The sequence below is a fragment of the Falco biarmicus genome, chromosome 1 (assembly GCF_023638135.1).
Source record: "Falco biarmicus isolate bFalBia1 chromosome 1, bFalBia1.pri, whole genome shotgun sequence".
NCBI classification, from domain to species: domain Eukaryota; kingdom Metazoa; phylum Chordata; class Aves; order Falconiformes; family Falconidae; genus Falco; species Falco biarmicus.
This window is the reverse complement of record NC_079288.1, coordinates 92,918,757-92,946,120: the sequence shown is the minus strand read 5'-3', so window position 1 is coordinate 92,946,120 and position 27,364 is coordinate 92,918,757. Positions and strand designations below refer to the sequence as shown.

Genomic DNA, 27,364 nt, shown 5'->3' with positions numbered 1-27,364 from the left:
GCTGTTAAGAGTACTAAAGATGAAAGGAAGGGTAGATTGTGCCATTTGTCTGCAGGTTCTGGCTAGCGGGTGGTGAGGAGCCACTGCCCTAGGAGGAACACTGGAGAGATGGTGCCTCGGGCAGGCCCCAGACCTCCCATCCCGCATGGTCGCCCGGCTGTGAGGAGAGACTCTGTGCAGTCTGCTTTTGTCTCTCCCGTGGCACAGAGCACTCTCTGCACTCCACCGGTCCTGCTCCCCTAGGTGAGGTGAGACTGTCAGTGCTGCAGACTCAGCTTTTCCCTGAACCTCGTCCATCAGCAGATACCAGTGTGAGTCGTTTCCAAGCTCCCCTCGCTGAAGGGAGCCCAGGAACCGCTATTGTGTGCTGCCCTTGTGCCACCGTACAAAAAGGAAAAGGTTCTTATTTCTCCTCTACCCCTCCTTGGCTGAGCAAACAGGGTTCAGAGCCAGAACCCGAAATAAGATAGACAGTATGAGTGGGGAAAGCAATAGAGAGAAGCATTTCTTGTCATTCAATTTTATTCTTACGCACTTTGATCCCAGATTATTTTTGAATAGTGTGAAGTGAGGCATATTCAAGGATTTTTAACTTTTTCCTGTTCTTTTAACTATCTCCAGTCAATTACCAGCTGCTAAAGCACTTTTCTTCTTCTGTGGCATGAATACAAAAGGAGGGAAATGAAATTCTGCTCATATTCTATTATGTTTCAGTTTAATTCAGTATGAAACCAAGTTTTTTTACAGGCCACATGGGCACGCTAACTGTACAGTCAGGCTTGGGCTGTATAGCTCACCTCTGTGGAACACAGCCTCACACAGCATTGCCTCTGCATCACACTGTGTCTGGAAAGAATTAGTCCCTAAACCCTGTTTCTCCTGAGTGTAAACCTCTAGTGCAGATGCTTTTACTCTGCTCTCATGATTCTATCCTCTCCATGTAGTGTGGATGCTTCACAGTGGGGTAGGTATTGTAGGAAGTACACCTACTCCCACGTGTCCCCTTATCAAGGTTTATGTGACCCCTTGAGTGCTCACTCAGTAACGTACAAGCAGATGGACACAGAAGTAGAGATAGTAATATATTTCAAGAAAAATAAAAGGACACCTGTCATACACTTCTAGAAGGCACACACATTTTGCACTGTAGGCAAGGACTGACACACAATGCTGATAACCAGTGTTGTCTGAACCAACGATTTTTGTGGCAAGGTTCCAGATCCTCTATGGTACCATCCTCCTGGTTAGCTCCATTCAGTCTAAGCTTAAGAATGCTCAAGCTACCCACCCTTAAATGAACTAACCACTGAAGTTTGTTATGGAACTATTCATCTCAAATAGTTAAGCTTATGAAAAGGAATGAGAGATACTGAGCTCCTAGATTAGGGGAAGAGACATTGCTGGGCTGTGTGAGCGCTGCACTGTAATTTCCTACACTGGAATTTATACAATTGGCATGATAAAGTCATCAGCCGTTAAATAAATAGTGAATAGGGCAAATATGAAATTTTTGTTCACTGAAGCCCATAATAGTAGAAATGAACAGCACTCAGTTAAACTAATAGATTGACTTATAGCTAAATAGCTAAAGGAACACACTTCCTTGTGCAGTCAGTGGTGAACTGGTAGAATTTGCTTCCACCGCGGTTGGGGAAGGATTTCAAAGCAGATCTACAATAAAGAGAGAGTCACAAAAGCAAACAACAGAAGGTATCGTCTATAGTCCTTAGCCCACCAGCTGTGGGGGCTGGGGCAGGACGGGAAGAGTGTGCTGCAGAGAGCAGCCAGGCTCACATGCTCTCCCTAAATAGAGTGTGCTGCAGCCATGTCTGGAGACAGAGCACTGAGCTACACAGATTGCTGCTCTAACCCAGTTGGGCATTGCATCTGTTCTCATATCCTTAGGTTATGCCTGCAAGCAGCAAGTAGCATTAATATTTCCCTTGAAATCATGCCTAAAATATCCAAAGTTACACACTACACAAGTGTGAAACTCAGAGCAGCCCTATAAACCAGGGAGTTAGTCTAAATCCCGAAACATTGCCATAACCCAGAATATTCAGAGGAAATGCAAGAACTCTAGAATGTTTGCAGATCAGTCAGGTTTGCATGCATGGAAGGATGACAAAGTACTTTTCACAAATCACAAAATCACAACTGATGATGCAAACTCACCATCAAAAATAAAATTAATTGGAACAAGGTGACAGACATTTAAGTATAAGAAAAAAATGAATTGTTTTGATAAGGTGTTTTGCAAGCTATGAGATTTTAATTAAATCACACAAATCAACAATATCCTTGGAGAATTACATTCAAAGATTGTCCTTGGTTTTTACGAGCTCAGGTGACATGAAGAATTAAAAATTTTACATGTCCCATTTACTCATTCCAGACTGAAAACCAGGATAAACAGATCACCAATAATTTCCAATGAACAATGCAATGCAATATAAAATAAATTTTATCTCAGAGCCCTAGACATAAAATATCTGATGCAAAACCCTCCTCATTACTACCTTGATCTCATAATCTTTTGTTATCTTTCTTCATATGCCATCCTTTAAATAAAATAATTCCAAATTTTTGTGCTGACAATAAGGTTGATAAAAATATTCAGTTAGTGTCAGATGTCAAAACTCAAAAGTGAAGATTTAATTGAACTTTGTATCTTAAGAAGGCTTGGAATCTGTTTTCCCAATGGTAGTGGTAGTGGCTCCCAAGATGCAAAAATCACGTATGGTATTTGAAAGAAGCATCCAAGAGGAGAACATTCCGTAGTTTAATTTACAAAGGAAGTGGCAAATATGAATAATTCAATGTAAAGTCTGAATTCAGGTAAGCTTTTGGAATTTACAGTGTCAAGCCACTCTATTACACCATCTCCAGCTGCATTCCCCAGCTGCAGAACTCTCTGTAAGACTGATTACTAACTAAAGTGTGATTTCTTCCTTTGAAGAAAAGTAACCATCCTCATGATACAAAGCTTTAAAAAATTATTACTGGAAAAGACTATGCAAAATTTTCAGTGTTGTCATCTTAAAAATTATACAGATGGCACTGAAAATACCTATGGCTCTGAAAGAATTGTAATACTACTATCGCTTCATTCATGGTTTTTATTTACTACCTAAGAAAATGGTTTCTAATACACTTATAAACAAACAAAAAAACCCCAACAAACAAACCAATCCATAATGGTAAGTTTTACGTACTAATAATATAAGTGATACCTACAGAGGAAAAGTGTTTTACAGAAGTGTGGGCCGTGGAAGTGTTTTAGTTAGGCTTAAACAGTGCTGCTTATCACTTGATGAGTATTGAGCTGGATGCAGACACTTCCAGTGACAAGCGGCTGCCTAGGGATATGGCTGCCTCCCAGTGAAGTGACTCAGAGGGCATACCACAAGCAGAAACAGTAATGCAAGGGAAAGAAAAGGCAAGCCCTCTGGTAAATCTGTCACTGACCATTGTCATGTTCTGTGCATGTTACTCTCTCTACCCAATTTTATTTCCTTTTTCAGTTTCTGTTCTTATTTGTACTGATGTTTACCCTTGGAATTTCGCTCTACCAGATCAATGGCCATTGATGTAAAAGGACATATCAATGTGGTGAAAATGTGCCTTAGCATTTTTGTTGGACCTAAGAAGCAAATGGCCAATATCATAGGTCATACTGGAAATTCAGTGGGCTAATCAGCTCACCTGGGATGTGGTATAAACAAAGGAGCTAAAGCTTTAGACTGATTTCTTCATGACTATGTCCTTATATTGGGCATTATCTTAAACAAATGAATGAATCAAGACCAGGTAATTTTTAGCACGCTGAGCTCCAGAGACCACAAAATACATCTGAAACAAAGGCAAAGGGTTCAGAGGTTGAACTAAGGGACCAGACCAGCAAATTACTATCACACATTTTACTGTTAGTTCAGTGTCACCCAATGCAGGCCATGTGTTGCAACTTTTACTCCACTTTCCACAACGTTTTGCACTTGCTCTGTTACTAGCTTATGCATTCATATTGCATACGCTAAGTGAATTTTTGGTGTAATACTTGGTTGCTAAAAGTGTATATGTGCTACAACGTGATTAAAAGAACAGCAAACTGCTGGATGATGTTTGCAGCAAAGGAGTCCTGGTTCAGAAGTTTTCTACATACCTAGCCTCCCCTAATCAGTATTTTTTTCAAATCTAACATAATTGAATTTCAACATGAATAGCAGCTAAAATTGGACTGACTCCAAATTTAGAGAAAAATCTTTCTCTTCCTAGGATCCAATTTTTTTAATTTTTCTGTTCATAAGTGATACTTTTAAATAAATACTACAGTAATGTAAACAAAAACCATAATTTTAACCAGAATTACATTCAAAAATTAACTGGCAGAAAGTAAGACTAGGAGCTACACAAAAACCTTGTGGAAAATTTAGATTTCATAAATACCATGAAAATTTAAACTAAAGATGCAGTCATTTCTGACAAATATATATCCCATTGAAACCAATGCAGATGAAATCACTATTCATTGCTTCATAGTGCTGTTCAGTTATAAATGCATTAAATATTTTTCCTCCTAATCAAATATTTTTCTTCCCTGGATCAATCTGCTTATTTTCATTGGGAGGTATAGGAGAGTTAAACAACAACAACAACCCACAGCACCAGCATCTTATGCCTACAAATATCATGGACATTTAGAAAAACAACTTCATCTATTCTGTTCTTGTGAAAACTATTGCCTTCTGAAGCAAAGCATCTACAGAAACCAAGGAACATGAGATAACCTAAACCAGAGTTTAAAAAAAAAATAAATATTATCAGTTTTTAGGGTTGAGTACTGCCCATTCAACATGTATAACAATTAAGTCTTTCAACTCAAATGAAATTACAGTCAATGGTCATCATCTAGTTTATATTTTCCTAACTCTTGCTTTGAAGTGGTTTCAATTACGTACTTTTAATAAAAGCAAGTTTTAAGCACCTTCTTGTTATGTCTGCTGTAAAAGAAAAGCAGATGGAAACTGAATGTTTAAAGATAAATGAGTAGGAATATTTGTATAGAGAATTATTTTTTTCTTAATGGTTAATTAAACCTATTGAAAGTGCTAAGGAAGTTGAATGTCATTCTTGGGTTAATATTCATATCTCTTTGTTATTTAGGATTTCTAGTGTTCTGATCACTGGATTCAGTCACTAAGAGCACAATTCACTGATGGTACTGAAGGATGCTGCACACTCAAATCTTCCAGAGGGTTTACACAAGGTGACAGCATCATAGAAGTGACCTGTGCCTTCTTTGCATGTTATATAAGGAGCTCCCCTTCGGTCCACTGGAGTTTGCACAGGGGTCTGGGGGTGCAGTGGCATCCTGTGTTCTGGATGATGTTCTGCAACTGTCATAAAGGGAACAAACATGTCTGGCAGCACAGCTGTCCTGCAGTATGTGGATCATGAGGCCTTAGTTACAGGTAACTGTGGCCACATGGAACATAGATATGGAATAAGACAGTGGCTAAGGGATGAGGTGGGAAAGGTTGTGGGGAGGTTATTGTGGAAGGTGACAGAGTGCTGAGGGCAGAAGATTTTAGGGTGAACTATAAGGCAGAGAGCAATGACAGGCAATTCACAGCTTAAGAGTTCATTCAGGAGGAGGAGTAAAAATTTTTAGACAAACTCATATAAGAGAATTATGGTTAAGCTGAGGAAGTGAGTTTATTCCAGATGTGTTTGACAGCATGAGAACAGAAGTGGAAGTAGTGCTTTTGGTAAGGAGCCAGTACTGGGGATTAGTCAGGTGGAGAGCCCTGAGAGGGGAGTGAGAAGCTGAGAGCACAAGGGTAAGAATTGAAAATACAGGCTCTGGCATCAAGCAAAGGGAACGAAAACAAAGAGGGAAGGAAAGGAATTAGAGAAGCTGAGAAATCAAAGGGAGGTTTAAGAGCAAAGCCAGCTTCGGTAGAGATCACAAGGAAAGAAAAAAAACAAGAAGGAAGGGAGAATAAGAGCTACTGAGGGAGGGATGCTGGTGTTTATGGGGAGGAAATAAAGGGACTGAGATAATTTGGGGCTAGATTTCAACAAGTGAAGATGAAGCTCTCAGACTTTCCCACGTTATGCCCCGCAGAAGGGGTTTTATGATCACTGTTGATCTGTGCATATATGTAGTCAGTTCTGTCAGTCTATCTGATTTTGTATTCTTTTTTTCTTCCCTTTTCTCTCCAAAATCTGCCATCTAAGGCCTTTATTTTTGTAAGAGTGTCATTCTCTTAAGTAGTCTTCCTTGTTCCTACTTTTTAGCATATGGCACTGTATTGTTCACACTTTTTCTGCCAGCCTACTGCTACGTAGACATCCCTGAGAGGCATTTAGAGAAGCAGCAAGCTCTCTGCCACAGAAAAGACCTGTGATCAGAAATATTTCTTAAGGCAGAGATGGCTGACCTTGGCAATGGAATACATACAAAGTTTGTAAAAGAGGAATCGGTATGTCATTGAGTACCTTTTTAAAAAGGCTGTTTAATTTAGGCAACTCATCTACCTACACCCATATCCATCTTCAGACAGATTACAGGACTATATTTTAAAGTGTCTCTATCAGCTTGTATGCATGCACATGCGATATATAGGCTATAAACATGCATTAAGTAGATAAAACTTCAAGCACATGTCAAATCAAGGCCCAATTGCTTTTTGCTTTTCCACAGAGAAGTAAACTCTCTGGGCTGAGAATGAATACTTTTACTGAGCAGAAAAATTATAGTAATATTGAAATGAGGTTCTGTTGCCAGAAAAAGGGATAATGCACCCTTACCTTGGTATCTGGACACCTTGATGTCTGCACAGAAACATTGAAAACATGGGAGATTGAATCTCAGGAAAGGTAAGCCTCAGCACTCATTGGTTTAGACAGCGGTTGACATCAAAAATGAAATAGCTTGTGAGCCCTCTGGTGGTATTTATTTTTTTATTTCTCAAATGGTAGCAGGATCCTGCCATAGCAACAACATGTAAATGTACTTGGATATATATGCAGTGGTGTATAAGTATTGCTGTGCAAATTTATATACACATACTTACATATGGATACATATGCGTATAAATACATAAACAAACATAATATAAATATAAAGGATTAATTAACAGCAGAGAAGAATACCTCGGTACATTGTAAGAGTCACTGCCAAAGCAAGGAAAGAACAAATCACTTGCCATCAGATCTGAGTATTTATGTAAGTGTCCCACTCACACATGACAGTAACAGCACTATCTGTCTGGAAGAGGAAATATGATCATACGCTAACAACACTAAGAAATTTAGAAAGATGTTTGCCTTTCCACATCACAAGCTCTATCTATAATATAGTGCCACCTGGTAAAGGTGAAAGAAGTCTCTGCTATGATCCCAAGGAAGAAAATTAATTCCCTATAAGGTTCCAGCTGGATTTGACAAATATAAATCTGTAAAAATAACACAAATTAGAAATATTTTATAATTGTTATAGATCACAGCAAGTAACTGATTAACTTCATAATAATAACAGCTTTCCAGTCAGGACTAAAAGACAGTTCTCATTTTCTTTATACTTGCAAAACCGAAATATATCAAAAAATCTTTTCCTATATTGAACAATTTTATATTATCACCATGCTACAGACATCCAGATATTGTAAACTTAAGAAAAAGAAACAAAGAAGAACCTAACAGAATGGCATCTTGTGCTGAAATTGACTTCCAATGAATGTCATTTATGTTAATAAAACTCCATGCCTGCTACAGTAATTCATTATTAGATTGTCATTATCGTCCCTTTATCTAACTTATGGGGTAGATTTTACAATTTAGGTGTTACTCATTGACAAGGATAATAACCAAGTTTCATTTTCAAAATATTCTTTGGTGTTACAAGTGTTTGGGGATTCCTGGTTTAAATTTGAATTGTAATACTAAATTATTATTGACAGTAGATATAGAAACTCTGCCATAAGGGATTTTTCATAATCCCTCTCTTTTGGATATATTTAAGTATCATTTCTCTTTAGGAGGAGCTTTAAGGGGTAAGAATTTTCAAATTCTTTCATATTTTCACTTCATTAAAAAAAAACCAGTACATTAATCAAAAAAACAGGTGACTAAAAGAGTGTAACTAAGTTGTTACATACACATCAGGTTTGGAGGGATTTTCACTGCCATAGTCTTTCATTTATGGCTTTCATTTGTAGAATCTTGAGTAAAGTATCATGCTTAAAAATTGACAAATTTACTTGACTCTAAACATTCACTTCCTATTGTCCAGTGCAGGTGTTGCATTTTCTGGCATGAAGAAGGTTTGAAATGTCGGTGCTGTGTATTTCATTCAATGCTCCACTATGTTTCATGTCAGCTGGGAGTCAGGGGTGGTGAACAGCTACACCTCCCCAAAGAGCTCTAGGAAAAAGTGACATCTCATGAGGACGCCCCTGAACTTCTGCAGTACATTGCACTGTGGTGCAGCTGTGTATTTTTCTGTTTCTTTGGATGGGAAGAAAATAAATGAATTCCTGGAACTGCAGTGCCTTTGGAGCTCCCGTTCTGTTCCAGGAGGGAATATTTTGTATCAGACCATCAATACAAGCAGACCCCTTTCCCCACCCATGCCCTACACTGTTTATGGTGTGCTATTGTTCCTGAATACAGTGGACTGTAATTGCAAAATTAATTCAAAGAAGTTTTATTATTGGAATATGGGGTACTGAAATCAACATTTCTGGGTGCCATTTTTAGCCTTTTCAATGTGCTAATCAGTGCCTTTGGGAAATTACTAGGCATTGATCTAAAAGTTTAATTGGACCTTGTTTCACGGTCTTTACTCTCTGTGCATTAATCAATGCATCTACAAAATAAGTTTAATAATACCTGGATTATATCCCAGAAAAGGCTTTAAAGTTTAGATCACTGTTATTTCAGAGCACCATGTCCTTTGTTAGTCAAGTATCAACCAGAAAAGTAAAATGTGACTGCGATCATGACAACTCACATAGGGCATATCCATGTTGAGCAATAAAGTTAGAAGAACCTTAGAACAGTAGTAATAGACCTGACCTTTGAATTTGAACTTTTGACTGATGATTTCACTGACCTCATGGTTCAACCACTCTTTGTGCAATGATAATTCTGTTCCAGTTTTTAAAAAACTCACACCTATCTTCTCAGCCCTACCTCATACAACCTAAATGTTTAAGAGTTAAAAATATGTCAAAAATTAAGAACTATACTAAAAGCATTGAGCAAATTTCATTAAAATACTACCCAAATTACCAGTGTACTCTATGTGACTTGTTCACAAATGATTTAGAGTTATTTGGAAATCCATTTGTGAAATAAATAGTCATGGGCTTAATTTAGTAAAGTAGTCATTTGTCTTCCACAACTCCAAATTGGAAATCAAAATACAATAAAATTTAAAATGGTTATTAAATCCAGATGGATCTTCAAATGAAAGCAAGACCTATGGTAACGACAGCCTTTAAAGGGCACTGTCAACTCAAAAAACATAAAGCAACTGAGAAAAAATTTATCTCCTTTTGTTGCAAGTAACAATTCTATTAACTTTAAAAAGGCAAAACAAATTAGTTTCCTTAACTTTCCTATAATTTTCTTTTTTTGTAGATTTCTTAAAAACCATTTTTACTGTTCCTTCTTTACAGTAACTTAACAGAATTTTATTTTCCTAATTTCAAATTCTCTCTACTGGCATCCAGTGGGACTTACATAAATACCTTAATATATTTACAGATGTACCTAAGCCTAATGGTATTTAGGCCTGTAATTATTTTGTTTAAAAAAAAAAAAATGTCTTGTGGAAGTTCATAGATCAAATTTTCCCAAATAACTTAATTTGTCCCACTGTACTTACAGAGCTGCAGCAATATTATTTACAGCAACCATAAAAGATAGATACTCCAGGTATTAATTCCTTCTTGGGATTGCAAGGTACGTTAATCCACCATTAAATTCTGCCCAAAATGTTCTGTATTAGCTTGTTTTTGAGAGATTACATTGTTAGGCTTATTTATTTTGATTTTGTTGTGAGTTGTGTGCTGCTGGAAGTGTCAGAAGACTACATTTTGCTTTCATACGACACTACATTTGTATCCATAACACAGTGACAGAAAGCAAATCAGGGACAGTGGCATGGCTGAAGATGGCACAATATAAACAGCTTTTGAAAGCATATAGCGTTTTATTTGTGTACATTGCATTCTCTATGGGAACATTTGTGTTTGGAATGGGTTGCTATAAAATCTTCAGGACATCCAGAGGTAAGTCCTCCATAGCAAAGGATTTAGCAGTACTAATGATTAGGTTACCTCTGCACACAAAGAAACCATCAAAACACTTCCTTTGATATTTTAACGTAGAACCCTCTAGGTTCCTCCTGAGTTACAGCATTGGGTGTTTTGTCATTTCAGGAACAGTAGAGGTACATGAGATTATCACAAGCAGATGGCAACCAATCAGCCACATGACATCAGTCCTTCCTGTTCATTTGTTGGGATAGTACTCCAGTAAAGAAGTCACAACTGGCACTTTCTAGGAACTTATATATATCGTCCTCAAATGAAATTTCAGAAGCCAAAAAAAGAGAGTAACATAAAGATCAGGCAGATTGAACATTCTCCCTGCCACGCCACTCATCAAAACTCTTTCTTTCTTTGTGTATGTATTTCTATTGCTAGCAGGAGAGGAACATATTAGTTACACAGAACATCCATTTTGGTTTCTACCTTGTCTAGCTGAGGAAGTGTTTGAGCCATATGTGGTAGACCACATCCTTTCTCTTATGCTAGCAGGATGACGAAGGAGCACATCTGGATTCAAAATTTCATTTTCACCCTCAACATTTCTGTATTAACACACTGTCATACTTAATATAAATTGGAAAACACTTAGTCCCATAGTATTTGATTTTCTGGAAGAAGACAAAGCATGACATTGTGGAGTCCATAAACAGCAGGGGGTATAATTCATAGTAAAGCTATATAATATGTTCCATATACATTGCAGCTGTTGATAGATTTTATTACATTTCAGTTAAGGGCCTTATTACATTTGCAGGCAAGATTTATTATACTTGGTTGTATTACTTCTAAAGTTCAGGATATTTTCACATTTGTAGCTGGCTTATTTCATCTATGATCACTGAGTTTATATCATAACCTTGTTATAACTGTAGGTTATGAATAATGTCACCTGTTGTTATGACGCTTGCAGTCAGTTTTCATTACAACTGTTCCTAATGCTTCACAATATTTTGCAGGTGCTGGATATTAGGTTGTGGTTTTTAAAGACATATTTTGAAGTCAACAGAACATAACAGAGTAACGTCTGAAGTAAAGGCTCCTGCATGACAGAAATGAGGAAGCTGGCCAGCAGCATGAAAAGACAGGTGGGGAGATACCTGCTTATTCACATGCAGATTACTTTAGCCACATAGTTATAAACTGGAAAGTACTCTATTCTCAGATATTTCAGATATAATAATTTAGCATAAGAATAGTATCCTATTCTAAAAAGAAGAATCACTTTTTTTTCTTTTAATCTTCCTAGTCAAAAGTTCACCCATACCTCAATGTCCCCTGGCCTTTGTGTGGTGAAGATGTGCTGGGTTTTTTGGAACATCACGTGAACATGTCTGATGTTGTAAATGTTTATGCCCATCTTTACTTACCAGGTCCCACCATTTTTCACCATTAACACCTAACACCTTCCAGTGCTAAACAAACATTGTGTTATTCTGAAGTCCTTTCTTTCATCCTTTCTCTCCTTGCTCCTAAATCCATGAATTTTAATAGAAAAAAAAACCACTTATGAAATTATTGTTGTAAATTGACATAATGACCAGTGAAAAATATTGAACTAGCTGCACTAAAACTAACTTCTGATTAATGTGATTAATTAAAATGTATTTACATTGTTGCAGTATAAAATAAAGGTTCAAAGCATCCAAGCTGCTTTCTTCTGGTTACTCATTTATATGCTAAGACCCCTTCTCTACTGTTTATAATTTCATCTGCCGTAAGATGGAAACATGCTTGCCACAAAAGGAGGAAGTAAAAGGTCACATTGATTCATGAAAAAATGTCAGTGGTTTAACAAGACAGTAATTGTATAGTTTTAAAAAACATTAATTCAAACTAATGAAACCACTAAGTTTGACACCCATCAGTTGTTTAACTGTGTTTTAGGAAACACTTTAAACTGTGTCTAAGAGATTCTGTTCTGGTTTCACGTATTTTAAATTGTTACTATCTTGTGTGTAGATATCTCCTGCAAGTCAATACAGACATATATAGTCTAATATATGAAATAGCTCTTTTCCTTTGTAAATTCTACTTTTCATTCTCCATTTTGAATCAGGTGTGTCCTCAGCATAGGAGCTTTTTTCTCCCCAATCACTGGGGTGGAAGCTGTTCACCAGAAAGAGTTCTTAAAAACAGTTTTCACAGGAATCTGTAAGAACTCCTCCTGCATGAGCTTCGGTTATGTCTTATGCAGTATATAAAAGCAGAAAGGGAACTGTGTGTGCTAGATTACTGAAACTAAAGTTCACATGACATTTGAATTCTATCCAGAAGATTGTACAATTAAGATCATCTTTCTGTACTCTTAGCCCCATGTATAGCCCTTGGCCTAAAGTGATTGCAAACACTATTTCTATGCCATTGTCATGGGTTTTAATCATGTGATTAGACTTCAACCAAAGAGAAAGGAATTAAACTAACTTTTTGAGACAAATACTTCTCTAGTTTTCTTACCTCTTTACTTACCTAAACATGGTTAACAAACTAGTCCTGCTTGTAATCCAGGTACACCTTCTTTGCAGAAGACTTCACTAGAAAGAAATTATTTAAAAGAAAAGGGTTGTCAGTGCTCACAAAGACAAAAGACATTCATAAAGGAAAGAGACAATGAAAGGCACAGAGAAGCTGTGATCAGGAAAGGGAATCTGAAATTCTGAAATGACACTGACTCAAATGCTGTAGGACACTGAGAAACAATGAAACTTAGTAAGGGAACTACATAGAGGTGTTCTATTGATTTATCTAAGTTCTGTTCATTTCCTGTATTAAGGAAAAATTTTGTAATGTTGGTGCTATTCTTGGAATATGTTACATGCTTGATCTAGCATTTCCCTCTTGAGATATTTACTAGAAATTAAAATGTCTCCTTCCTGGCTTTAAACTGACAGTCTGCACCCAGAACTATGGTGAAAAGATCAGAAAAAAGAATCTACATTGTTCTGGGGAAGCTTAAAATACTTGGGTCTAATATGACCTGCACAAAAGGCCTACCATATATTTGTCCAGAACTGAAAGTTCAGCAAATGCCATGAAATACATTTATACTTTCTGTACATTGCCTTTTAAATGCAAAGCATTATTGTTGCAGTCTGGCCCTGAAAAAGCCCTGAGATGAGGCAATTAAAACCAACCCCTATGAAATGAGTGCAGTTATGCTTGTTAGTTTTCATCAGAATTGTTTTGCTCCATTTTTTCTTTTTTTTCCCTTCACAAAACCAGAATAATCCTGATTGTGAGCACAAGTTGCAGTTTTTATACTTAGAAAAACATGATTCACTAAGAACCACTAGGTAGAAGCTCTTCAGTATGTCACAAGCAAAGCAACTTTGCAGATCAGGCCCTTTGCTGATTAATTTCATTCACCTAATTAGTGATGCTTCTTGAAAGAATACTTTTTTTTTTGTCCTTTTGCATTGATGGTTAAAGTTGGAACAGGCTTATGTTTTCCAGTTACATGTTCTCCAACAAGCGTAACAACAGAATTTACATCTGAAAAGTTCACAAAGCACTGTGTTGTAGAGTGAATTATCAGTGACCTTTCACTACCAGAAGTGTGCATGTCCTGATAATGTAGCGGAAAGCTGTTTTAGAGGCAGGAGCAGGGGAAATAAAGAACACTGTGAATTAAAGGAGATTGTTACTGGGAGTCTCATTTTCTGTCTTCTGAGTTTAGAGACTACTATTTCTCACCTTAAAGACTAGTCTTAGCAGGCAATTATTCACCATGTCCAACATATTTACATGACATAATTGACAACATTTGTTCAAAGGACTGGAGAAGCTGGGATGATAAAAGACTTTCTTGCATGACTAGGGTTTGGTCATTCTAGGTCAGGGTTTGGTCATTCTAGGTCAGGGTTCAGGTAGCATGACAGGGAGTCTGGCACCCAAACTGAATAAATGTAACAAATTTCAGCTGGGGTGTGTCAGGTCTTTAAATACGAGATTCCACTCTCTATCATTTTGCCAGTATTTTGTGTATGGTAGCATTGAAAGTACAGCTGCATATTTCCAAGCAATGAGGGAAGTAATTGATGTTAATTATAAGAATTCAAGATTAAATTATTTTGCATAGTGTCTACAGACTGGATCAATGTTGTTAGTCCAAAGTGGTCAGAAAAATTTAATATTACCAAGCGCTGAAGCAAACTTAGGACTTCATCCCTAAGCTGTAGTGTTATTGACATACTGTGGCTGTTCCTTTGAAACTATAAATGGATGGTTTTATTGTGCCACAGTGCTTAAACTTTTTAGAGACACACAGGCTTGTGGATTTTAATTCACACATACATATCTGGGAGGGAGCAAACAAAGCTTTTTTTTCCCCCACTTGAGTTATTTGGCCTCATCTTTTCAATTTTAATTTACTTAGGAAAAGCAACTAATAAAAGATTCTCAGGACTTACTAAGTCCATTTCTCAGCTGTAGTGAGACAATTACTTTCCAAGTGATTGCAGCATCCTCAAAGATCACATTTTGCAGAATACAAGAATATCAGGAAAAATTTGCTACTATACGCATTCTACGTTCACTTTTACAAAATGACTGAGAAAAATTAAAAGTAGATCATCTTCTATCTGTGGGGCCACAGTACAATGGCATTAATACTGACACATTGGGATTACCCTCCAAGATATATGTACAAACCACACTAGCCTTCCTGACATTTATATCACATTTCTTATTAATACCATAAATCATAGAATCATAGAATACCAAGTTGGAAGGGACTACAAGGATCATCTGGTCCAATCTGTCTTGGCAAAAGCACGATCTAGACAAGATCGCCCAGCACCTTGTCCAGCTAGACGTTAAGAGTGTCCAGTGTTGGGGAATTCATCACTTTCCCAGGAAGATTATTCTAATGGCTGATGGTTCTCATTGTGAAAAATTTTCCTCGTGTCCAGTCAGAATCTCTTCAGGAGTAACTTGAACCCATTACCCCTCATCTCTTCCACATTACTTTTTGTAAAAAGGGAGTGTCCATCCTCTTTGTAACCACCCTTTAATTACTGGAACATGGTAATAAGGTCTCCCCTAGACATTTTTTTCTCAAGGCTGAACAAACCCTGTTCTCTCAGCCTTTCCTCAGGCTTCCCAGTCCTTTGTTCATCTTCGTGGCCCTTCTCTGAACCCTCTCCAGCCTGTCTACATTTTTTTAATAGCTGGGATAAAAACTGAACACAGTATTCCAGGTGTGGCCTGACAAGCACTGAGTAGAGTGGGATAACTTCTTTATCTCTGCTGGTGATGCCCTTGTTGATATAATCCAGCATCCTGTTGGCTTTCTTTGCCACAGCAGCACACTGTTCACTAACGTTGAGGTCCTTCTCCTTTGTCATATAGGTGCAATTCTCCATCTTAGTCTCCAACAATACTATTCTCACTAAAATTTGTTGTTTTGTTCAAGATTTTGATTTCAGAATCCGGATTTCCTTCAGAAGGAAGTGAAACAACAGAGGTCAACTCAAAACCTAAATTAATCATTCATTTGTATTTCATGTATTTGATTTATTCCTGTTGTTCTAAGCTGCAAGCACATTCAGGTCTTCTCAAATTCTTTTCTATATTGATTCCCGACTACTTGTCAAGACATATTTTAGTAGAACTCTCCTTCCTTTTCTGTCAAGGTGATTAACAAAACTAGATTGCCCTAAAATTATTCCTATTTGCTTTAAACCTTCAGTACATTATGCAGTTGGCTGTGAATTTCCTATGTACAACCATATCAAATGCTTCATAGAAATCCAGATGACTTAGTTCTACTGTATTTTCTCTGTCTAGATTACTATCTTATCAAGAAACGTATTTTCTTTTATTTGTTTTTTCTTTTGGCACAACCTGTCTTTTCTATTTCATAATCTATTTCTTTCTTTTTTCTTTTAACCATGTGTCCATAGAACCTCTGAGTAGTACTTTTAATATCCTTTGCAAGGTCTACCCCACCTTGAATTCTTGCATTTTTTTCACTTTATCTCCAAACCTCTATAATATATCTTTTTTTTGCCATTCTTTTCCCATTCTTTATAGCCTGAATACCCTTTCTGAGAGTATTAGGTCATCCAAGCAGATCTGGATCTCATAGTCTTCTTTTTTTCTTCATTCTTTAGAGTACATTTGAGCTAGTTTATGCCCTTCTACATTAAGAAAATGTGAATTTTTTCAGTTGGGTGTTGCAACAAGCTTCTCAAATGAATTGACTTCAGTAACTTTCTTACATTGTCAAATTTATTCCCATGACATTGTGAAGCACCGTTTGACGGTCTGCTTTTAGTTTTCCATTTAATTTTGGCTGAGTTGGCCTTGGCTTGCTCAGTCCAAGCCCAGTGGGGGAGAGAGTTGTTTACAAAGTTATTCATAATTTTCTTTATCATTTACATAAACCATCAAAGTTTACTAGTTTGACAGTTATTTCATAAAATTACAGCAGTAACCCCTAGGAATAAGTATGAGCTAGCATTATTCTTACTATTTTTCCAACCTATATCCAGGAATTTTTGAAATATTCCAAATAATACTGTACAAGAAACATCACATCTCTTCAATAGCCTTACTTCTCACATGATCCAAACCATGAGTCCACAACAGATCTGCAGTCAGACCTTACTTGATACTAAATGCAAAAACTAAGGTACCAGTTTCCCTACATACAGCAGTCTCCAAGAGAACTAGAACTTGCTGTTCTACACAATTTCCTCACACATTGAGCTCTCTCTCTTTCAGTAATTCTAGAGTTAAGACCTTGCTACTCTAATGAAACTTTGATTATTTTATACATCTAATATTCAATCCACAAAACATTTGTTTTTATTTTTGTTGGAGATTGTTTATCTCAGTAATATATTAAAAATCCTCAGAAATGTAAACTATAAAGAGCAAAGTCGTCTTAATTGTAAAGTCCAACCAATCCATCTAGTTTTCCTTCTCTTAGCCTGATCTCCACATGTTTTACCTCACAGATCATTGACTTAGAGAAGTAATTTAGCTAATCATTATCTGCTACACCTATTCTTAATGATTCATGGAAAGTTACTGCATTCAGCTCCATGGATGACTGACCTGCTCAGGAAAAGGGCTATGTGAATCGGGGTTCTGATGATCCTCAAGGGAAGGAGGAGGCCAAGTTACCTCCTTGTCTGCTTAGGTTCACTTTAAAGCCAATACTCATAAAAGGCACAAAACAATTTCTACTTCCATCCTCAATTTTTCTCTTGGCTTTCCTAAAGAAACATCTGCAAATTCTCCATCAAGGATATGTATAAAAAGTTTGAACTTACTACACAGTTGAACTTACTACACATCCATTGGACAGAGTCATTATTAGTCTGGGGATGTGGGCACCAAGTTCTAAGTGCCAGAAAATGTTAGAGTGGTGAAAAATATTCTATCCACTCGGTCACTCAGGCAGAGGCTTCAGACTTCTACAAGTAATATAATGCAAAGCCTCAGGGTGGGATGCCAGCCTATATGAGGGCTGATTCCTTTCCTGGTCCTAAAATGTCTACCTGCTCTGTTCGTGTTTGGTAAATAGAGAATCTGCAATTGGATCCTTCATGTGCCAGTTTTAGGATCAGTACTGAACACTACATTTTTACAGAGATTTCTTTTCAGTTACTGTTTTAAAATGGTTCTGCCACTAGTCTGTCTTTCAGGTAAGTAGTTGTTTGTTTCAGTTTTCTCCAGTGACAGATTTTTTGATCAACAGGCTCAGCAGGGAAAACGGTAACTTTTAACATTCAAAATCAAACACATTATTTTTCCCAGTGATCATTACACATGTCCTATTCACTATTCAACTAGTGAAAGAAAAGTAGGGCAATTTTGGCATGACAGGAAGCCATAACCCTTCGCTATTATTTTTAAGGCTTTAGACCCTCTCTTAACATCAACAGATGAAAGCATGTTTTTATACATCAGCATTATGGATTCCAGTCAACTTACCTGCTCTATCTACTTCAAAAAAATTATATTATTCTAAACTGTCTTTTCTTTTATCTCCAAGGCATCATAAAAAGATAGTTTGGTGCAACTGCTTACCTACATGGAATGCTTTCTCAAGCTACAGGTATGCAAGAGTATTGAAGGAGGCAGAAGACAAGATGCATTACAATTCAGTATGATGATAATTTATTAATTTTAAGATTAATATAGGTAGTTATTAACCATTCATAATAGTCCCTTTGGTATGAATCCCCTCACAACCTTCAGGTTAATATAGCAGTAATAGTTTTGTTTCTTCCTTATAGTCATCCCTTTAAGAAATTCAGCACAGGTTTCTTTTTATCTGCCTCCACAAAAAGGAGAGGATAAAATTAACATGTTCATTTCTTTCATGAGAAACGTGACATTGGAGATCTAAGATGAAGTTTATTTAAAGTGTTTAAAAACTTTGAAAGCACCATGCACTTCCAACTGAATTAATAGGCTAGCAGCTTCTGGGACATATATATATACACACAGAGCTATACAAGCATGTGCATGTGTGTGTGTGTGTGTGTGTGTGTATGTATATATGAACATACAAATATCAAAACCTGTGGTGTGTATATATATTACATACATATATATGTTTGTTATTCCTGTATTATTTAACTCAGACCATTAGAAATTTGAGGGAATGGTTTACAATACTTCAAAATTCATATTAAAATCTCATTTATTTTCACTTGTCTTTTAATAGTAATATGTGGTGATACACATCTTGTAGTCAAGGTAAGCCACTAAAAGATTTGTTGAGTGGAGAGCTGCTGTGGTGATTTCATTCAGTTCTCAAAAATGATATCAAGGCAATCTTTAATCTAAACTTTCTTATCCTTTCTTTCTTTTCTTTGTTATTATCCCTGTCTTTCTTCTCATCAGATAGCAAAGGTTTTCGCAAAACCGGATCACAAGTTACTGCTGTATCAAGTTTTCACTTATCCACATAATCTGTACCTGGATTAAACAATAGCGGAAGTTTTAGTGCAGCCAAGTCTTCACAAAAGCTACTGTCCTGGAAAGTGATGACAGTAATTAAAATCAGCCTTAGCTTGCTGTCTTATAGAGACAGTAATTTCAGGAATAGGGTGAATTAACTCTTGAAATTCACCTGGAGTGAAACTTGCTGTTAAAAGTACAAGTTTTGTTCCAGAAATACTAAATGAAAAGGGAAGAATATCTTAGTCTAGAAGGAACAAAGACCACTCTCCCTGAATGAAAATTGTCAATGTGAGAATTAGGAGATATCATATTAATTCAAAATTTAGTACTTTAGATTAGAGTTCTTTCAAAGCAGATAACTAAGTAATTTAGAAAACATACTTTAGATCAGTCTAAAAAATTAAATCTCCTTTAAGCAAAATCTCCTGTTTAACAACAACATAATCAGACACACACAAATATACAGTCTGATCTTAAAAAATGTGTTTTTTGTAGAATTGTCAAAATCTGGATTATCACCTGTATGTTATATACTTCACTTTAAATATTGAAACCAGCCCATGGAATGAAGAGTACAAATTACTTATGTGAAAATTGCAAGACAACAACTTGTACTGCAGTTTGTATGAAGAAAAACAACTTTATCACTATGATGCTTACTCTACTGACTTTTTTTCCTCTTCAAGGACATATTGAAAGTCACCCTGCAGATCAGTAAACTCAATTAACTTCTTTTTTATTATTATTATTACTATTACTATTATTATTATTATTACTATTACTATTATTATTATTATTAGGCTGTACTTAGTGTACTTCTGGATAAGGACCACCCTTGCCCAGTGTTGTAAGCCTGCCTCCTAGGTTCTGGAAACGCAAGTTAGGTCAGAGCTGTTCGACAACAAATGGCATGGAAAAGTCCAAGGCTGAAAAAATTATTTCCTGCCAATTCGGGAAAACTGCTTGAAATTCCCCATGAAGACACTATTCCATAGGAGCTTTTTAAAAAAATAAATACTTTTACTTTGAAAATTCTGAGTTGGTTTCATTGCAGAATGGGGTTAAATATTTCTTTGGTAATTTGAAAAAAGTATGAAAAGTTGTACAATTAAATTTACTGATATGTTTTGGCTTAAAAATCAAAACAATAAATTTTTAAAAAATTTAACAAAAGTAATCAGTGCACAATTAAAGCAAAGCATACTCACAATGAAGCAAGACATGAGATGTTTTGACTTTCTTACATCAAAGATTTATGGTCAACACTTGCTAGATGCAAGATAATTTGTTTTTGACATAAAAAAATATTTTCCTTTCAACAACTCTACCTTTGCTCCCAGCCAAGACAAAGCAATAGGGAAGGCAGCTGTACCTCCACTGAAAAGCAACTTAATCTGCAACTTTGACAGAGCTGACCCTGATTAGTTAGTCTAGCTTCCTGTGAACAGGAACTATGGCAATACAGTATAGACATAAAATTGTTATAATCAGTAAGACCAGTAATTCTTTTAACAAATGGAATTATAAAACCAGTTCCTTAACAGTATCAAATAATGTAGCTCCACTGATACAACTACTTTGATTTACATGGACAGCCTAGCCAATACCTTTTATAGCCAGTTTACTTTCCAATAAACCCCTTGAAACCTAATAAAAATCGTTAGTTCCCCCTAAAAGTGTACATTCTGTGAAACCATTTACACTTTAGTAGCATAAATGTAATCACTTTGGAAGAAATTCAGGCCACAATACCTTATGTATCTCAAACCAATGTGTATGTAACTCTATCAAAGCAGGATGTCACCAGGTGACTTTGCTGGTCATATATTTCTCAGAGCTATGCACCACTGAAATATAATCCTATAGTACAATAAAAATTGGATGGTCTACAGGAAAAGAAAAAGAATTGTGGATAAACTTAGATATCAGACAAGGGATAGAAGTATCGTTAATACCCACTGATTTGTGTTTGATCGTATTTTTAAACTTTTTTCCATCACTTGTAGGAGAGCAAGGTATAGAAAAATAGGTAGATACAAATATCCACCGGTTCATCCTGTGAATTCAGAATTCACAGATTTCCAGATGTTTCCACCAGTATCAGTTCTACTCAGATCTGTGCATAAAGGGCAACATCTGAGACAGCGGACTCCTCTTTCTCAGTGATACTCTCTTCCCAGTCCATTGGATGCCATACTGTGCTTTGGTGGGAAAAGTATCAGTGACTGTTTAGTTGTCCTGAATCACCTTCTGGGTAAGAAAAGCCTAGGATCATCACTCCAGCAGCTGTAGCAGAAGTTCCCCTACAGAATACCAAGGCACTTATTTGCCAAGCTTGCCAGAAGGCAGCTGGATGAGGTAGACACACTATGCCTTCTTTAGCCCCCAAAACCAGAGCTGGCACTGCCTCCCACCAGGCAGTCTAAGTAAAAATTAGAGCTAAAGAGCGTAGCTCCAGAGCTGATGCAGTGCAAATTTGTTTCTGAGGGTGTCTCAACTAGACACCTGAAAATCTGTTAGAACAGGGATCAGATCTTGCAGCTGATTTTACAAGCCAGTAATCATCCTCCCCATGGTATGTTACAGTGGAGACTTTCTTGTCCGAAATTACTCCCTTCCTAGTTTTTACCATAGGAGGGTCACTAGTCCTATGTTATGCCACCCCCTAGAAAACTGCTAGTCACCACCCTGGATATGAAACACAAGAATTTGCCTCTCTCAAACCCAGAACATGTGTTGCAATGAAAGATCTTGCACTGGGAATAGCTACCATGAGCCCATTTGCTTCCCATACCTCTCCTACAGGAGAGAGGGGCTGGCACTGTAGATACTTTAGTACTATGAAATGTCGCAAAGAGAAGTTACAGTAAGAGGAGAATAGGAAGGAATAATTACAGATGGAAAATAATAGAATTAACTAAGAACTAATGCCAAAATAAAAAAAAAAAAAAACAACACCTTTTTATATGAAAGATAAAGCTTGAATTTAGTGGCTGTATATAAAAAAAAGAGTTTAAAATACAAGTATTTTAAAAAAGTATTATAAGAAAAATAAAGTCTAAACCAATGGAAGCTGTGCCATCCAGAAAATGAAATGAGGACTTTACCCGAAAATGTTGAATAAAACAAATTAATTATTTCTATGTTTTGCAAACTTCTAGAGAAAATTTGAATTGTAGTCAAAATTGACTACAAAGAAACAAAATATTTTGGCAGCAGTGATAGCATCCGTAGTTTGAGAGACTTGTCTGGAGACCCAAAACTCAGCAACTGAATTGAAGAGATTATTTATTAAGATACAAAGAAATGATAATAGATCAAACATTTTCTATACTGAAAGTGGAAATATATATAGGAAATTTATGTTTTAAATAAAAATATTCTAAATAATTGCTGTTGAATTGTTTAATGTTGTTAAAATTGTTCCCTCAAACATAATTACAATTCTGAATGTTGTAGAAACTTAATAGTTTGCAAAAATAAAAATAAATAAGATGACATTTCAGTGAAAAATCACCTTCCCTAAATAACACCCATCAGAATTTTCAAGTGTTAGCCTAAAATATAGAGCACCTGTGACTTCCTAGATGCTTTACCTTCAATAGGTAGGAATAAACCAAGCAACTCAGGATTCTGAGCTTCACCCTGCAAATTTTCATGTCTAAAAATTACATTTCCAAATGCTTTTAACTGCTGAAAGATGTGCATAAGTATTTAAAAAAAGCCTGTTAAAATCTTTTAATTGGGTTGGACAACCCAAACATTAATTTTAAGAAATTTGTCTGCTGAAAATCTCAAGAAATGTATATTTTGATCATTAACTGCCTATAAAACTATTAAAATTTAGTTTCAACTGTACTTTCAAATTTTTATTTACCTGCTTTTGAAAAATAAGCTCCTAGGGCCATCTCTAGACACACATTTAATGGTGAGGAAAATAAAATAGTTATTTACAGTAATAAAGTTAAAATTCTGGTCTGATGTTTGATTTTTCCAAGTTTTTCATGACATAAAACTTTATTTCAAGGAAGAATAACAAAGATGTTTACTCACTCAAGCAACCATTTTTTTTTAAGCTTTAAGCAATGGATTTTGATGTGGTAAGAGTGTTCTTTTGTTTCCTATGTCCATTTTTGGTATAACTTGCATGTCTCAGCTGTAAAAGGGCAAATTTGGAGTCCTGTAGGCAAGCTCTTCGTTGCAAGCAGGGCAGGCACATTCTGTTTCAGATGACAGATATGATTTCAGACTTCTAAAGACTAGCAAGTTTCATTTTGTCATACTGCAACCACTGTGCCCACATTATTATGTAAATTAAAACATTTTAGACAGGTCAGAAAGGCATAGTAAGGACTGTCATGTTCAGAAAGCAATGTCATTGCTAACCTCTAAGGTCATACTAGTCTATTATCGAAGTGTCAGATAACACTGTGTTGATAAGTAGATTAGACAAAGTATTACTTTATTATTTTATGAAAAAATGTCAGTCTTATCTGAATGACTTTTACATGAATTACATTTTCCTCTTTTTTTGATGTATTGTTTCTTTAAATCAGCCAAGAATACTAAGGAGAAAAACAGACACTTTTGTTATTGTTGTTGCATGAACTAATAAAAACACTTTAATCAATCTCTCCTTTTGTGTAGGACGCAGCATCAAATTAATTGTTTCTATCCTGATGCAATGGAATGCAGTGAAACAGTGTTGTATATTTATTGAGTTTAATCTAGAATTAAAGTACTATTACATAAAAATAGAAAATCCTGTTATAGATATTTTATTCCCTTCCAATGCCTTTATTGCCAAGGACCAGGTGAAAGCTGAAACTTGTCCCTGAAAACGTAGGATAGTACATGCTGTGTGGTAAATGTTCAAAGGAGTATGCTAGAAACCAGTTCTCTGGTTTCTGGTATCATTAGAAGAGCTTACCATCTTAATTCACAATAAATTGTGTTACGATATTATATCCATTTATAGTAAAAGCTAAATGTGTAATACCCATAGAATTGTATCTCACTAGCAATTATTTCTGCTATGTGTTATGACATATTTTTCCTTTACTTAGAGCAGGATAAAGCACACTGCGTGGGCACTTTCCTGTGATACATTTGTGTTATAGAGGTATTTGCCACCTAAGTAAAACCTCCTAGTAGCAACAACCAAATAGAAAAGCGTTGTCAGGGAAACAACAAAGGCAGCAAAAAAAATCCTACATACGAAAGCATATACAAAAAAATATGCTGGACAGTATAAGAGCTTGTTTATACATTCACTGAAATCTTAAATATTCTTTCCTCTAATGTCAGTGAATTTGGACCATGGTTAAGAGATGCTATATCTTGCACTAGACTAAAGTAAAGTTGAGAAGAAAGGCTAACAGTAAATTTAATCACTTTTATCTTTTTTACTTTTTCTTTTTTTTTCTACTTTTCTCTTTTCCAAGACAGAAGGAAAGCAACTTTTATTTTTTCTGTTGGCCATTGCTTCTTCTAGATCTGTATTCCATCTCTGATGCAGGCTTGTGTCAGGGGACTTAGAAAAATGTAGAGTAAATCTCACAACAGGTACTTCCAAAACAGTGTGATCACAAGAACATTGGTTGTTTTTTTCCCGTTTGCTATCCTTTCTTAGTTGGAAACCAACTTATTACTTGATGGAAAAGGTGAACCAATAGTAATGCATTTAAAAGGACTCACTGTGGATCCAGACTGATAACAGTGGGCCTTGTTCCACCCACCAGACAAGGCTGATCACAAGATACGCACCCATATGTAAATGGACACTTGATCATTACAGGTCACCAAATAAGTGTAGCCACAGATGATACCAGTCAAATTACTTGTGTGATGCTTCTTCTGGAAAATAGGATGCCCCAAGCAATAATCATGCCTTTCTGTCTCCTACTGCCTGATTTACCTCAAAAAAACCCATCTTTTTTCCCATGTGCCCCTGTCTCTACAGTTCTATAAAAGGGGTGTGATCGACGCAGGAAGGCAGATACAAAAAAATAAAAGCTCTTATAGAATACCTCCTTTTCCATTTTAGTGAAGACTGAACTTCAGAAAACCCAAGATTAAATATAAGAAGCTTAACTTCCAATTATTCTTGTGTTTGACCTAAGGCTGGAAAGGAGAAACCACCATATTTTTCAAGCATCTTTGCCGTATTCACATTCAGGTCAGGATTTCAAGTTGCTTGTACTTCTATTCTAGCTTCTGGGGCCTCTTAGGGGTCCTGCAGAGTGGGCAATAACTAGAATGCAATGTAGTCTGCCCCACCCCCCATCTATGGCACACTACTATTTTTCCTGGTCACTCTGGGGAGCAGAAATTTTCCAATTAGAAGTATTTTTCAAGTCCATACTCCCATTCAGCCAGGAGTATTTTTGTGCAGTAAGATTCCAATAGGGGTTTTTTGTCATTTTATAAAGGTCTCTTATATTACCAGTACAAAATTAAATTAGTCTAAACAAGCAAGATTAAGACCCACACGATTATGAAATTTTCCTGCTTAGAACAAATATATTGGGTTTGACTTTGCTAGTTGTACAACTCCATGTGTACTCGATGAGTCATTTTCTGGGGAGGTGATAAAAGGGAAAAAGCTTGGGAAAAATACTGTAATATCTACCACAGATATTTAGCTTCATTACTACTCTGATTCTCTGTGATGATTAGGCTTTAGTGCCTGCATAGGATAAGTCTCCTATTTTTGAATAGATTAAGGCTGTAATGGTTACCTGTTTATTTATTTTACTTATATTGAGAATTTTATTCCCTAAACTTCCTTGGAGCTCTAATGTAACATGTAACCTGTTTCCCTTAAAAAAGGGACTGCTGTTTGGTCCCTGGTAAGTGTGTCCTGCCATTTCCTATAAGTGTGAGGAAAAACTCTTATTTTAAACTGAATTTCTGGCTTTGGTCATAGTTGAAACTTTTGACCTATCCATCAGTCAATGCTGAGGAAACCACAGCACAAACAAAAGCATCAGTTTTGCAGAATCAGATGAGGAAGAAAGTAACTGCATTATGGAGGACAGAATGTATCAGACATTTTTTGCTTAAATATATATATATATATAAATTTAGTATTGCAAGGCATCTGCTACCTAAAATGTGCTGCCTTATTTCTACTCCTTTTTTAATTTCCTACAGACGAGAGCAAAATACAATCTTATAAATTAGTCCATCAATGCTCCTAATTGTATTAACCAGAAACAAAATGCTTCTTGCAATATCTAGAGTTTAATCAGCTTTATTCATAGAGAAAATAATCTCGTAGGCTGAGATTTCTATAAAAAACTCCTACTGTGCTGGCAATATTAATCTCCAAACACAAAACCTCACTTTAAAAAAGCACAATTCTTGGACATTCTGATGACTAAGTTATCATCTCTTTAGGGTCAGAGCTGGATCAACACCCTACAAATGTTTTCTTTAATCTGAGATTTTTTGTAGCCTTTCATATGTTTTGTTTTGATAGTTCATAATCATGAAAAAACAGATAGTTGAGCTTAGAGTTAGAACAGACTGAAATCAAAGTCATTCAGGTGATTCAAAGACAATTGGAAGCAAATCCAGACAGACTAGCAGAAGTTGCCAGGTGTGGGAAAGTTCTCTGGCAGCATCAAGCTAGTGGAGACAGCTTCTGATGTAATTTCCCCTCCTGGGTTCCCAGTGGTGGGGAAAGAAAGAACAATATTCCTGCTCCTAGTTGGCTAATGCATGGCGGGACAAGCACTGGGATATTTGCAGCTCAGCAGTGAAACACTCCTGGAATGGTGGAGACAACCTCATTCACTTACTGACTGCCAAATGATTTGTTAAAATCTGTTATTCTTCTTTATCATAGACATTATAAGTACAAGTGTGTTTGCTGTATCTATATCAAATCCTTTAGTTGTCCATTTTTGATCTCTACCAATAATAATAATAATAATAATAATAATAGATGCATAAGTAGAATGATAAAAAAGATTAAGGAAGCAACTGGAAGATTATTACAGAAATTTTAATCCAGTGTTTACCACTGAAAGGCAGAGCAATATTTCTGAATTAGTTTCTCTCCTTAATTCTTGCTTGTTCTCAAATAATTTTCATAC

The 27,364-nt window shown here is 36.2% G+C and overlaps 1 long non-coding RNA gene across 10 annotated transcripts in view; it reads right to left on the bottom strand.

Annotated features, from left to right (window-relative positions):
* LOC130141732 (uncharacterized) overlaps positions 1 to 27,364 on the bottom strand; it is an 85,179-nt gene that overhangs the window by 8,435 nt on the left and 49,380 nt on the right. For 7 of the 10 annotated variants that reach the window (XR_008819153.1, XR_008819157.1, XR_008819150.1 and 4 more), the window contains 2 exons: positions 12,810 to 12,874; positions 6,814 to 6,991 (listed from right to left, as the gene is read on the bottom strand). This is a non-coding gene — a long non-coding RNA (uncharacterized LOC130141732). The remainder of the gene's footprint in view (positions 1 to 6,813; positions 6,992 to 12,809; positions 12,875 to 27,364) is intronic. The other 3 variants (XR_008819156.1, XR_008819164.1, XR_008819151.1) reach the window with 1 other exon arrangement.